The 13043-nt window shown below is 43.2% G+C and overlaps 1 protein-coding gene across 1 annotated transcript in view; it reads left to right on the top strand.

Moving 5' to 3' along the window:
• LOC130189894 (alpha-1,6-mannosylglycoprotein 6-beta-N-acetylglucosaminyltransferase B-like) overlaps positions 1-13043 on the top strand; it is a 128111-nt gene that overhangs the window by 73986 nt on the left and 41082 nt on the right. The window lies entirely within an intron of this gene.

Below are 13043 nucleotides of genomic sequence, written 5' to 3' on the forward strand. Positions count from 1 at the left end.
GATTGGGCCAACAGTCTTTGTCTCTCTGCCCCCGTTGATCACCGCAATGACACGGGTACAGAGTATCGATCGAGATAATGATGTCGACAGAGACCCCGCCGTGCTCTCCTTCCACTGTGCACTGCCTGAGACAGCTCTCACAAATCACAGAAGAAGTATTGTATCCCCCCCCCCCCCCCCCAGCCTGCGGCAGTCATTTTATAGACGTATAACACCTCTGCGGGGAGCAGGAGAGAGTATGGAAATCGAGAGGGATTTTATTCTTTTAAAAAAATGAGTTTCGAGACATCGGGGACATCCACAAGGCCGAGCCCAGGTGGGAATGGATGGCGGGAGCGTTTTTTAGGCCGAGCGTACGTAGTAACCGTAGTGTCTCAGGAGCTTTCTTTTTAACGCCGGCCTTTCTCACAAACCGTGCGGCGACGTGTTTAAGGCGACTGTGAAACGCGATGTAACATACAAGCGTGATGAATTATGTCCTCCACCTTGGCCACATGAAATGGCTTCGGATGGGGAAAAATACCTTGGAGCTCTGGATTACTTGGGGAAGCAGTCTAATCTTTCTTCAAACAGCTTTCCGGATCCGGACTCGGCCCTTAAAAAACACTGGTGTGAGAAATGGCAACGTCAACTTTGCCTCCCGATCTTTCCACATGGTTTGCTGCAGTAACGTGGAACAGAGAAAAGGTGATGCAGTGGTTTTCTGTTGTTGTTTTTTTGGCTTGTCAATTTTTTTTCTCGTTCTGACACCTTTCATTTCCCCTTGGTCCCCTGCCTTCAGTAAGATAACACAAAAGAAGAGTTATGGTTGAACAAAGGTGGGAATGCAGTTTGGCTGTCATGGAGTTGTATTGTATAAAGAAAAAGTGTCTCCTCCGCCTTTCATGTTCCCCACAAATATGTGGCGTCTCTCTTGATCTTTGCCGAATGTTTAGAGAACCTCAAAGAAAACATGTCGGAAAATTCTGGGGAAGCAGATGCTACTTAAAAGAGGACACAATGTGTTCAGCTCTGTGTGGCATATTGAGCTGTAAAATACTTATTTGTGCTGTCATACTTTTTGCGAGCGAGTGTTGCTGCGAGTGTTGCTGTCTGACCCAGGTCAAGAACGAAAGAGCGATTCCTCCCAGTACAAAGAGATATTAGTCGTCAGCAGCCAATCACCTATTCTCAAAAGGTAGTCCATTGTTATTCAGTCATGCAACACCTTCTCGTTGGCTAAAAGTCCGTTATCAAAAAGGAGGGGTCAAACGTCACGACCCCGGGTCACGACGTCACTCCCGGTCAGCTTACGAAAAAAGTCCCTTCACATTAAAAGTCCAGTATGTTACTTTCCGGATTAAAGTAACTTCACAGGCTTCAACCGGCTTCGACATTTCTGAAATCCTGACTAACATTCATCCCCAAGCAACATACATATAAACAATACCTCTTTCCATTCACATTGTATCATCACATAGTCAATACAGTAAAAAATGTATTTTCCTAATGCTTCACAATAAAGTCATAATACAGTCATAAATAATACTCTCCCTAATATTTCCTATTATAATATTGTGCTATATGTATTCATTTAAAGCATAAGACTTCCTCTATGTACATGTGCAGAATCAAAATAAACTATTACAACCTAACAATTCCCATCAAGTAAATGCAATCCAATCGCTGCGTTCCACCAGTAAAGAAACAAGGAACCTAAAGTGCTAAAACCTTGAGTTCACAGTCAACTACGGTCAATATGCAACCCAATAAACACATTATTTCTTCACAAATGGCCGATGTTGATTTATTGTCTGCTGGTGTGATCGACAGAAAGAGACGTACTGACTTAAAACAGTTTCCTATGATGTTGTTTTCGGTAAATAATTACTTCAAAACCCGTTTGGTGCAACTACAAGAGGTCCACTACAGTCCTATTTCAGTTCAGACGCCTTACAAAATAATTCTGTCTCTTACGGCTCACCTGTAAAGTTTCAAAATAATATCTTTCTCTGACTTCTTCACAGTGTTGTCCATGTGTGTGTACATACTGCACTTTGTCCTTTGTTCCTCATGTGTCCCAAATAATGTGTCCGCAAAGGCACACAAAGATGTAGCCGGGCACACAGAGAAACGCTGATGACCATCTGGACTAGCAGGCCGACCGAGACGAACGGGAAACCACGCACACGGACACAACTTGCCCGAAAGACGCTGCTTAGTGCAAGTTGAGTCCAGATCCAGAAAAAAACATTTCTTTGCTTTTCTTTGAGGCAAGACCGACCAGCGCTGGAAACTGAACTGACCAAAAAGTGCCCAGGGTCCATCCACCTCCACAATTCCACTGTGTGTGTGTTTGTGTGTGTGAGGTACAATTGCTCTGACGGCTACATCTGAGAGTTGCAGCTGTCTGAGGAGGAAGCAGGAGGTAGCTGTAATTGGCCACATAGGGGATGCTTTGGTCTGGGGTGGTGTTACTGTGTATAACATAGACCCTGACTTGTAGTGTCCAGTCAGTGCTACTATGAGGTGGCTGATCATGAGATCAGAGCACACTAACATACCTCGGCCCAAAGAAGAAGTCTGAGAGAGAAAACAAAATGAGAACCGGAACATATGGAAGCGGTATACTTATGTGTGAAACTGAAATCTACGGTGGTGTGTGCTCTCTTGGTTGTGTCGTGGTCATATTGAGAAATCATTCACTCATATTATCTTTTCTCTGTGACTTATCTGTGTCCCTGTGCATGAGGATGGACTGATGAGAAAAGAGGAGGGAGAACAGGGGAGAACCGCAAAGCGCTGAGTTAGCATCCGTGCAGTTTGCGCTTGTTATTCAAATATGCAAATAATGGTTATCTTTTTTTGAAGCCTCCCTGATGAATGCCATCCCTTTGTTATGGGATCTTGTACTGTCCTTCATTTCTGCACAGAGCAGAAATTTCATTTGCACCATTCACCTGCCCACACACACACACACACACACACACACACAAACCCGAGTTAATTCAATACAGTTTATTTTGCATCGCTCCGTCTCTGCTGAGTGTGCATTCCTCACAATGGGGCCTGAACGAGCAGCTTGATGGAAATGAAGCTGAATTTGGTGCCAATTAGATTGGCAAGGCACCTGAAATGTATTAGTGTGAGGAAGAGGAAAGACGGAGCTCCGTCTGCTCTTCATTACAGACTCAAGGGTACAGATCACTGGCGGTGGATGGTCAGCACCTTTGTGCCTGATCCTGTAAAGAGAAATATTGAAGTCTCCGTAATACTGAAACATTTCATAATCCGGCACAGGAGAGGAAGATATGGCCTTTTGCAGTATAGCACACTCTGGGCACGCCATGTGGACTGTGACAGGGTACTTTGAGAAGTAAAGATGCTCACTAGAACCGTGTGGGTTCTTTGGCCTGTCCTCATAGGAGAGCACTTTTTGGTTTCTGGTCGAACCTTTTAAAAAGGTTTCACCCGGAACCCCTTCAAACATATCTGCTCTCGAGAACCCTGCCTCCCACAACCCTCTCTGAAGGTTCTATCCAGAAGCTTTTCACCTTGAAAATGGTGCTAACCAGAACCCACCGAGTGTCTTCTACAGAGAACCCTTTTATATTATATCGGGTGTCATCTCGTGAAAGAGGAAAGCGAAGGGGATGAAGAAGAAGAAGTTGATGGAAGTGTAGTGATAGAAGATGGATTAGTAAAGGAGGAATGAATGTCATCTTGTTTATAAAGTGGCTTGGTAGGAGGGTGGAAGGAGGAGGGGGACAGGGGGGGGGGGGTGTCAAGCAGGTGGGAAAGGATAGAGAAATGCGTTTTAGGGTTAGAGAGAGAAGATGTAATTTTTGTTTGGTAGAAAGAGCTTTTTGCTGCAGAGATAGAGGCAGAGAAGGAGGAGAGAGGAGATTTATAGGCGAGCTGGTTGTCTGCATGTTTAGATTTTCTCCATTACCTTTCCGACGCTCGCATGGTGGCTCTCTCGCCGCAGAGAGTCAGACAACCACGGAGCCGGGGAGGACCTGCGAACCGATCGCGTCTCAAAGGGACAAAGAGAATCGAGAGATGAAGACAGAGTCGAGAGGAAAGCGTCTGTGGCAGAGTTAGGATGCATGAGTGAGAATAAGTCAGTTGAAGGAAGGGCAGATAGAACAGAGGAGGCCAGAGAGGACGGACAGAGGGTGCAAATGTTGAGACGGACATGTGCAAAGTCTGTTGATGTGGGCGGCTTGTCAGTTCCGGAGAGTGAGGGAGAGTAAGAGGTGAAGAAGTGGTCAGAGACATGAAGTGGAGTTAGTGAGGTTAGATGTAGAGCAGGTTCTGGGGGAAATGTAGTCGAGGTGGATGCCGGCTGGTGAGACTGAGTGGGAGAGCAAAGGAAGACAGTAAGAGTAACAGGTCAGATAACGTCTCTTTCTGGATGTTCAAGTCACCCAGAAGGATGGGGGGGGGGGTTGAGATGTTCAACAGCAGGTCTTCTATTTCTTCCAATAAATTATCATTATATTCCTTAGATTCAAAGTGGGTCTGTAATTAATACTCTCCTCTCTTCCCTTTAAACTCACAGCTTTTATATTCTCAGTCTGTGCCCTGTGTGACTCGCTCTTGCTGTCGTGTGCACTCCGCCTCCTTCTCTGCCTCCAACTTCAGGTGTCAAGTCTTATAATCTCATCCCAACGGCAGGTAATGTCTCAGTTGCCATGGAGATCCGACTTGGGGACTTTTGGGGTTGGAGGTGGAAAGGCACAAAGTTACAGCCAATCAACACCTCAGAAACAGTCAATGCTCGAGGAGGGGAAGGGAATCCAAAAGTGCCGGTCTCTTTTGTCCTTGAGATTTGCTGATAATTGGATCGTGGGACTGGACAGACACAAAGTCGACAGCAATCTTACATTGACGTGTGTGTGAAGGGTTTTCAGTGCTGGTGTTCTTTTGAGAACTAAAGAAAAATGCTTCTTTGTGTTCTTCAGTCTAGTAATGTTTCTGAAACTCAGTTTCTTCATCTCCTGTCTGCTGCGCATCACATTAAACACCCACAAGCAGAAACGGTGTTTATGTAAGTTCAAACAAAAAAACGGTACAATATTGTAAGAATCAATGGACAGAGATCACAGACTCTATATGAGAAGTGGGCGTAGTCACTATGACGTCACCTATTGATTTGTGGGCTGTTGTTTTGAAGCCTGGAGATGGCAGCATTTTGGCCGCCGCCATCTTGTTTTTGGAGTAAAACGGAACGCTTATTGAGACACTTGCAGGAGACCAGAACGGTTACAATAAACTTCGATGAACTAACAACACACAATAAAATGGTAAAAGTTATTTGACGAAAACACAGGCAACTCCCAGACCGGACAACGCTGCAGTCGTGACCTGTCAATCACAAGATAGCCCCGCCCTAAACCATACATTGTCTATTTTACTCTAAATGAGAACATAACTTACTAAATGAACATCCTGCTGTATTCAAGTAGACTTGAAACTAGCAATTGAGAACATAAACTACACGCTTGTAATAAATCAAGTGATAGTAGCGTCATTCTCTCATGGACTTCATTAAACTATACAATCAGGATTCTTTTTGCGGAGTCACCCCTGAAGGGATGTACGTTTCCAGCACTTCCTTATTAACCTCGCTTTTCAGACCCTGACTTGTCACCTGACACAGACAGACTAGTCAGAATAGTTGCAGCTGTATTTTGTATTTCAGTCTTCAAGTCACATAAAAGCCCATGCAGACTGTAGCAGCACTAGCAAAAGGACCCGTTCACAACAGTCACAATAAAATGTCAGTCAAAGCTGGCGCTGCTCATGCGAAGGCCCAATTGAACCTGCCTTTTAGTTTCTATTTATTTCCCCCTAACTCTATACACTCATTTACACCTGAAATGAACATGCTGCTGTGGTGATTCGACAGAAGATCTGTAGAATATTAACATCTGAGGCAGAAAGAGGGCTCTAAAGTGGCCTTTGTGCACTTGAGTGCCCGGGTAATGACCAAGTGTCCCAAAGCCCTTGATGGGCTCTCATATGACCCATTGACCAGCCGACATCTCCTTTGCTCTGACGTCCTTAAGTGATGTTTTGTTGTCACATTTGGGAGCCTTAACCCAGACTAACATAAATCTAACCTCAACGTATACCTAATCCTCTGGTCAGTTGAAGTGTCCTTCTCTTATTTTATCCCTCTGAACTGGTTGCTTTATTGGTCGTAGCTGCTGTTTAGTGCTCCTGTTACAGAAGGAAGTTGCAATAGAAATATCATTAGTCAATGGTAGTGTTGTGTATTACTGCTACAGTTAATGCCGCTGTTTTCGAATCATGTGTTTCATCACAAAAGATGATGTCATCCGACATTTCCTTGTCACTCGTAGACGAGATAATGGTTCATTATCAGTTGTTACAGCGACAGTTCAAAGTGGCTATGAAGGCTATCTGCTCACAAATCTTTTGCACTTCCAAGTTTCATCCTTTCCATAAAAACTATTTTTGATGTGTGTCATTCACATAACGCAATAATCTCAATTGCTTTAAATCTGATTAAGTCTACATTTCAGTGAATCCCCAGGATGCTTCAAGCCTCTCTCATCGTTCTTACAAACGGGTGAGCAGACCTCTCCTGCTTGAGAGTTTCACAGGAAGAGAGATGTGCATGTGCTAACTTCAGCACGGGATTGCGCTGTAGAATAACTAAAGCTTGTTTGCATCATAAGCTCATTGCTGTAATTCTAGCGATTAACCCCAGAAATGTCTTGCATAACCATGGAGATTAATGCAAAAAGAGCCATCCACTGAGGTTATGTAATGCCTTCTAAAATGGGATTGGTCTTCAGATTTTGCACTCTTTTAATCCTTTTCCTACTTGCAACAGTGTCTCCAGTTTATTTTGGTGACAATTTGCTCTCTCGCTCTCATTGTTTGTCAACATTAGTGCACTAAATGTATTATGATGATGTTAAATGATATGTGTGGGAATCTCAAAAGAGTGTGAAAGTGCCAGGTCAACATATTTTTAAGTTAGAAATGTGGGCTCGACTGCAGCAATCCTCTCCGAATACACCTTCAGCTAAAACTCACATTTCCTCACATGCAGAAATGAGATGCAGATATAAGAATGAGCAAGTAGATGTGGATCTGTGGGTGGTTGTGGGGATTACTGGGCTCCTTTTTTTATGAGCAGTTTCTGTTTTTTTCTGTTAAGTCCATGAAAAGTCAAAGTCTCTCTCATTCTCTCTCCCTTTCCCTCTCCCTCTCTCTCTCTCTCTCTCCCCATGTATCTTCTCCCTCCATCACAACCCATCAACCTGACTCCCTCACCTTTCTGCCATCATTAAAGTGAACCTGTAGAGAGACTGGACCCGGTGACCTCGGTTCACCTGCTGCTCTCCCACATGCTGGTGGCGAGCTGCCTTCTTATACCTGCCCAAAGCAGATAGGAATACACACACACAAACACACACACACACACAAACACACACAGACAGACACACATCTTTTGGTGAAACACTCATCTTGCTTTCTTTTCTTCTGCGCAATTAGGTTGTTCTCACTTTCCTTACATTGTTGCTTTTTCATCTTATTATCACAACCTCAATTTGTCTTCTCTTCCTGCTGACTGCTGTGCAACACAAACTATGCAGATTTGGAGAGGAAACATTATTGTAAAGCTCGCTTTGCTGTAAGAGCGTGGGAGAAGTCTCTCCCATTAAAAAATATCACCATTTTGAGTAATGAAGGCAAGGGTGAATCCGATCTCTTTATTCGAGAGAAGATGCTGAGGTGTGTGAAACTTGTGAAAGACTTCTGGGTAGGTCGCTGCAGCACATTAACATTAATCAATTGTGAGAAATGTTATGTGTGTGTGTGTGTGTTTCGTATGTGAGATAGAGCGTCAGCTTGTCTCTTTGTTAAAAAACTAGAGCGTGCAAAAGAATGGTGAATATATGCTCCGTCTGCATCATTTTGACTGCATGAAGAAGAGCAGCCACATCTTTATCTGCAGTACTTTATTGAAAGATGCCTATGAGCCGATCTTATACGGTAGTTCAACCCTTTACGTGTGTGTGTGCTCAGTTGCGAAGACATTACATCCGGCAGAAGGGCTGACTCTGTGCTCCAATCGCAATCAAACACCATTACTTAACTAACACAGTTCTGTATTTATACATAGACACAATATTTGCTTAATGGGAACAACTTGGATCTAAATTTGACATACCCAGAATTGTTTGGGGGGGATATTAGCTGGCTAGGGACAGTTCCCTCCTTAATATCTAAATAGCATTCTGTTGATATAATACGTTCGATAGTCATTGGTTGTAAAAGCATTATTTTACGTGGAATGATAAATTCTCACGCTTAAACATTGGCGTCCGGGTCCATCCCGGACCGCGGTTTGCCTACGAGTGACACCTGATGTAGTATAACCACAGATTCAAGAATGTAAGTGTCACATCGCCTTCATGGGCTTAATGGCTGCAGCCCTGCTGACCTTTGGGTTTTGTAGTCTTTTACTGGACAATTGGTTCTAGTTGTGTCGTCCCTGTTGTATCCATAGATATGGAATGCATCAAAAAAGCTCCCTTAATGTGACATGAAAACCCTCTGGAGTCCATGGACGGTGTTTACGCGACCGTTATATTTATACCTCTGTGGTAAAACGGCACAGAAATATGTTTTGGATGTTTCAGTAATCTGTAGACGTTCTACTTCCGCATCCTTCTTCTCACGACATCGTACGTGATTCACGCGGCGAGTCAATAGCTTGGACGTGCCGTGTGACATGTGTGTCGAGCTCCGCCCTGCAACGTAATTTGTGGAATCGTGTGTTCGTCAATATTTCGTTGGAAACTAACCAATGAACACTTAGGAAATCACCAAGGACCTACCCACCTTATGCTTCGGAAAAATACTGCCTAAAATATATCGTAAATATTTAGTCTGAAAGCTAAAACAGTTTATTTTTCATTTGCATGATGCTTGATCTGTAGTATGGAGTCGTTTATCAGTACCATTTTATTTCAGTCCCTCTAAAATTTGGTGAAAGTAGAAAGTGTTTACTCAAAAAACGATATTACAAAATTTGGTTTTAGATATTTCTTACATGTATCTACTATTTTATTCATATATTTCACATCTTTTGTGAACCTAAGACATTGCTAAACCAATCTCCAGTACCAAAACAGTTCATCCACGTGAGTAAAGTTTTGTTTTCACAAGAGATTTTAAATAAGAATTTAAATAAATCGGATTTCAACTTTTTAGCTTTAGTGTCTGATGAGCTCTTTGCACTGTGCCTGAAGACAGTGGTGCTCCATTGTAGACACAGCTGAGATTGTTCTGCAATTCTTTGAGTATGCAAGTGTCTTTTTAAAAAGTGAATTCAAGAAATTATGTCAAATCGAAAAAAAGACCTTGGGCCCCAGAGGATTTAAAGCTCCTCTCCTCACTCCTCCTCTCTTGCCTTCTGTCTCTTCACCTTATTTTCTCTTGCTCTTCGTCTGGCTGCTTCGCACTGTGTCTCCATGTTGTTCCCCTCTAAGCTAAAATCAATGTGCTTGTTAGCAACTTCCCAGATCTTTACTGCATTTCATCACCCCGACCCTTACTTCTAACCCCTTACAGACATACACACACACACACACACTTCCTTCATCCATTGTCTCAGATGTAGAGCACTGAGGGGGTGGTGGCTCACGGGGGACTTTGTCTTTCGTTACTGGTGATGCTCTGACTCACATCTCCACCTGTAATTGGTCGGCATGATACAGCGGGGACTGGGAAATACAAAGAGGACAAGTTGCCGCTCGTGCTTCTCTTCTTCTTTAGCTGTCTGCTGGTCCGTCTTCTCCTGTAACCTTGGGGTTTTATATCACCATTGAAGCAGTTCTCGAACATGAATAAAACAATGAATAAAATAAGTAATATCAATTGGATACTGAGATATGAAACTATAGTAGGGCTGTCCCAAATACCATATTTTGGTCTCCGGTGCTTCAATAGAAATGAACCGCCGTGAACAAAGGAGCGCTTTGCCATCCCGGTTAGGAGGCAGCACGGACTCATGTAAACTCATTCAAGCGGCACAGCTCCTCTTGCCCTCCGCCATAAGCAATGATGGAATATCCTTGAGATGACGTGACTCAGCCAGACATGTTTCTGTTCCTGGCTGTGATGGATAATATAGTGCTGCAACAGGAGTATTTCGGTTTCGTTAAATGCACTATTTTTGGAGCATTATGTTATTCTACTGGATTGTTGTTTGTATTTTCATTTAATTGTTGTATATTTTAAATACTGTATTTTCTTTACTTTAAAGCTATAGACAGTAAAAATCACAGTAAAACAAGAGTTGGAGCATCTATGCCATGTGACCTATTTCCAAATAAAACAGAATATATGGACAGGGATTATAACAAGGGGGGGGATTCAAATTCCTGATAATTAATTGGATTAAAAGAAGTGGGATTAGAGAATCTAGCACGCTTGTGCTATACAGGGCTTTGCAGAGGTATGGAGCTGCATGTCCACCTCCAGACACACCTCCCTCGTCTGTAGTATCAGAAGGAGAAAGATCATTCTTAAATATATTTTTTGTAAAGCTTTGGCAGCAGAAATCCAAACACAGGTCCTCGTCTTAAAATTACTGCTAGCTACCCACGAACTATATTACATGTATATGATGGGCGTGTTAGCGAATCATTCCTAAATCCCATTTAATTGGATAAAATAGTATAACCGCCTCCTCCTTGAAGATGAGTTGTCGAAAATATTTAGCAAAATAAGGAATAAACACTGAAAAATAAAAACACTCAAATGTATTTTGATGCATGTAACTAGATACATGAGGCACACAGGATGGAACGTGTAAAGTGTGTTCATCAATCATTTAATTGCGGTTTCAAGATGGATCTGTAATCTCTAGTCTGATTAGTGATCAGTTTTACCACTGGACGATCAATCAGCATCAGGTGTGGATGAGAACCTGAATGAGACAATAACACGCTTGTTGTGCTGTAGAACACGGTGCATGAGTATGGATAGTTGTTCGCCAGCTAGATGTTATCGCCAACTACCACCACACGCCTTGGACTGGAGCAGTGCTCACCCTGACTTCCATCCAGGTAAAACACACTCCAAATCAAGCATTGAGGCGATCACCGAACACCAAGTGACCGCACCACGACTCCTGTTTTTGTTTCCTTCATGACTGGGTTGTAAAGCTCTGGATTGCAAATTGCGTTGCTCCAAAAGTTGATCATGTTTCAACTTTTCGCTGCACCGACTTTCAAATGAACACCTGATTTAAGGCTGCATTCACACCCAATTAGACGTTGTGGTAGAAAGTTAAAAAGCTAAAACGTCAGCAAAAGTTTGTTAAATCACAGCTCGATCACACCTGAATAAAATGCAGTAATTATCAAGATTGTTATTACACCAGTGCTTATGTAACATATCAACATGTCTGTGATTTAAAAAAAGGTATATTGTCCCTGTAGAGAAACACATATCTCTGTCAGCCATTTTGGTCATTTTGTCTTGAGTGTACAAGAATAATGGTGATTGACCGAGAGAGAAGGTTAGAGTGGAGAATGAAGGCAGTGGCATGATCTTTATATTGTCTGACTGTGTAGAAATAGGCTCAGGGAGGGCAGCCTCTACTGGCTGCAGGACCCAAACAGTTGGGTCTGGCTGAATAAAATGAGCGGGAAAAAAACGCTAGACAGACAGGTACTTCAATGGAATGTGTGAGCAACGGTGTGTGTGTGTGTGTTACACAAGTGTGTGTGGTTCGTCATCCCAGACGCTGAGGGCTTTTCAATCTCCTCTTATTGGGAATGGAGGCAGGGGAGTTTGAGCCCTGAATAGACTCCAATGCCTGGGGAGACATTCAGCCGAGCGCCGGTAAAACCGACGCGACCAGCCATTCATCAAGCTCCTTTCCCTTTCACCGAGCTTTATTCCTCGCCAGAAGCTGCCTGAGGCAGACGGAAAGGAAAATAAGGAACGACACATAAAAAGAGAAGTTGGAGGAAGTGTAATCTGAAGTCGTGAAATATCTGGCTTTTCCTAAAAAAAATTCTGTCTGACCCCTCAGTGAATGGGACTTTAGTTGTTCTCCTGATTTATTGTGCTCTTAAGATGTGAACGTGGTTTTATCTACGCTCGCGAAGCGTTCGGCAGACGTCGGAAAGCCGTCGTGATGCAAGACAAGCCATTAGAAATAATGGTCAGTGGTGCCTTTGTCGGCTTCTGCCGTAAAGGACATTAAACGTCCACACCAAAAGCGTTACTCACGTGAGTTTACTCGCCAGGCGAAAATGTGTGTTATTTGCATCCATTTGCATCCGTGTGGATTGACTTTGCATGTAATCTACTCTCACGGAACATGTGTTCCGCTTTTGGTGTGAACGCACCTTAAGTGGGAACATGTCACGAGCATCGCCAAACAGATGATAAGGACACTTAGGAATCTGAGACTTGATATGTGAAATAATTATATTTTGAAGAATGAGTTAGCCTGCCACTCAAGTTAGGCAGTGGAGGCAACCCACTGTGGTGGTTGGGGCGTGATTATGCTCAGCTGTGGAGGGGGCTGGGGGAAGTGGCTCAGGGAACAGGTGCCGGGAAGAGGCCCAATTGGCCTCAGCTGTAAGTAATCTGGGTGATTGTGTCTCTGCACTATATCAGCTGCAATAGAGATGGAGGGACGGGACCGGCAGAGCAGACACTAAATAAAGTAGTTGTGTGTGTGTGTGTGTGTGTGTGTGTGTGTGTGTGTGTGTGTGTGTGTGTGTGTGTGTGTGTGTGTGTGTGTGTGTGTGTGTGTGTGTGTGTGTGTGTGTGTGTGTGTGTGTGTGTGTGTGTGTGTGTGTGTGTGTGTGAGATAGTAACAGGACTTGTTACACCCACACTACATCATTTCAACAAATATATGTTTGTCATTGAAACTGATTAATCTTTAAAAGGATTAAATCATGTTGGACAAAAGCATATTTAGAACAGAAATGAAAGTATAAGAACAGTATTCTTGCTCTTATAGTAACCGTTTTTTTTATTTCATTCCA

The sequence above is a fragment of the Pseudoliparis swirei genome, chromosome 24 (assembly GCF_029220125.1).
Source record: "Pseudoliparis swirei isolate HS2019 ecotype Mariana Trench chromosome 24, NWPU_hadal_v1, whole genome shotgun sequence".
Classification (NCBI taxonomy): Eukaryota; Metazoa; Chordata; class Actinopteri; order Perciformes; family Liparidae; genus Pseudoliparis; species Pseudoliparis swirei.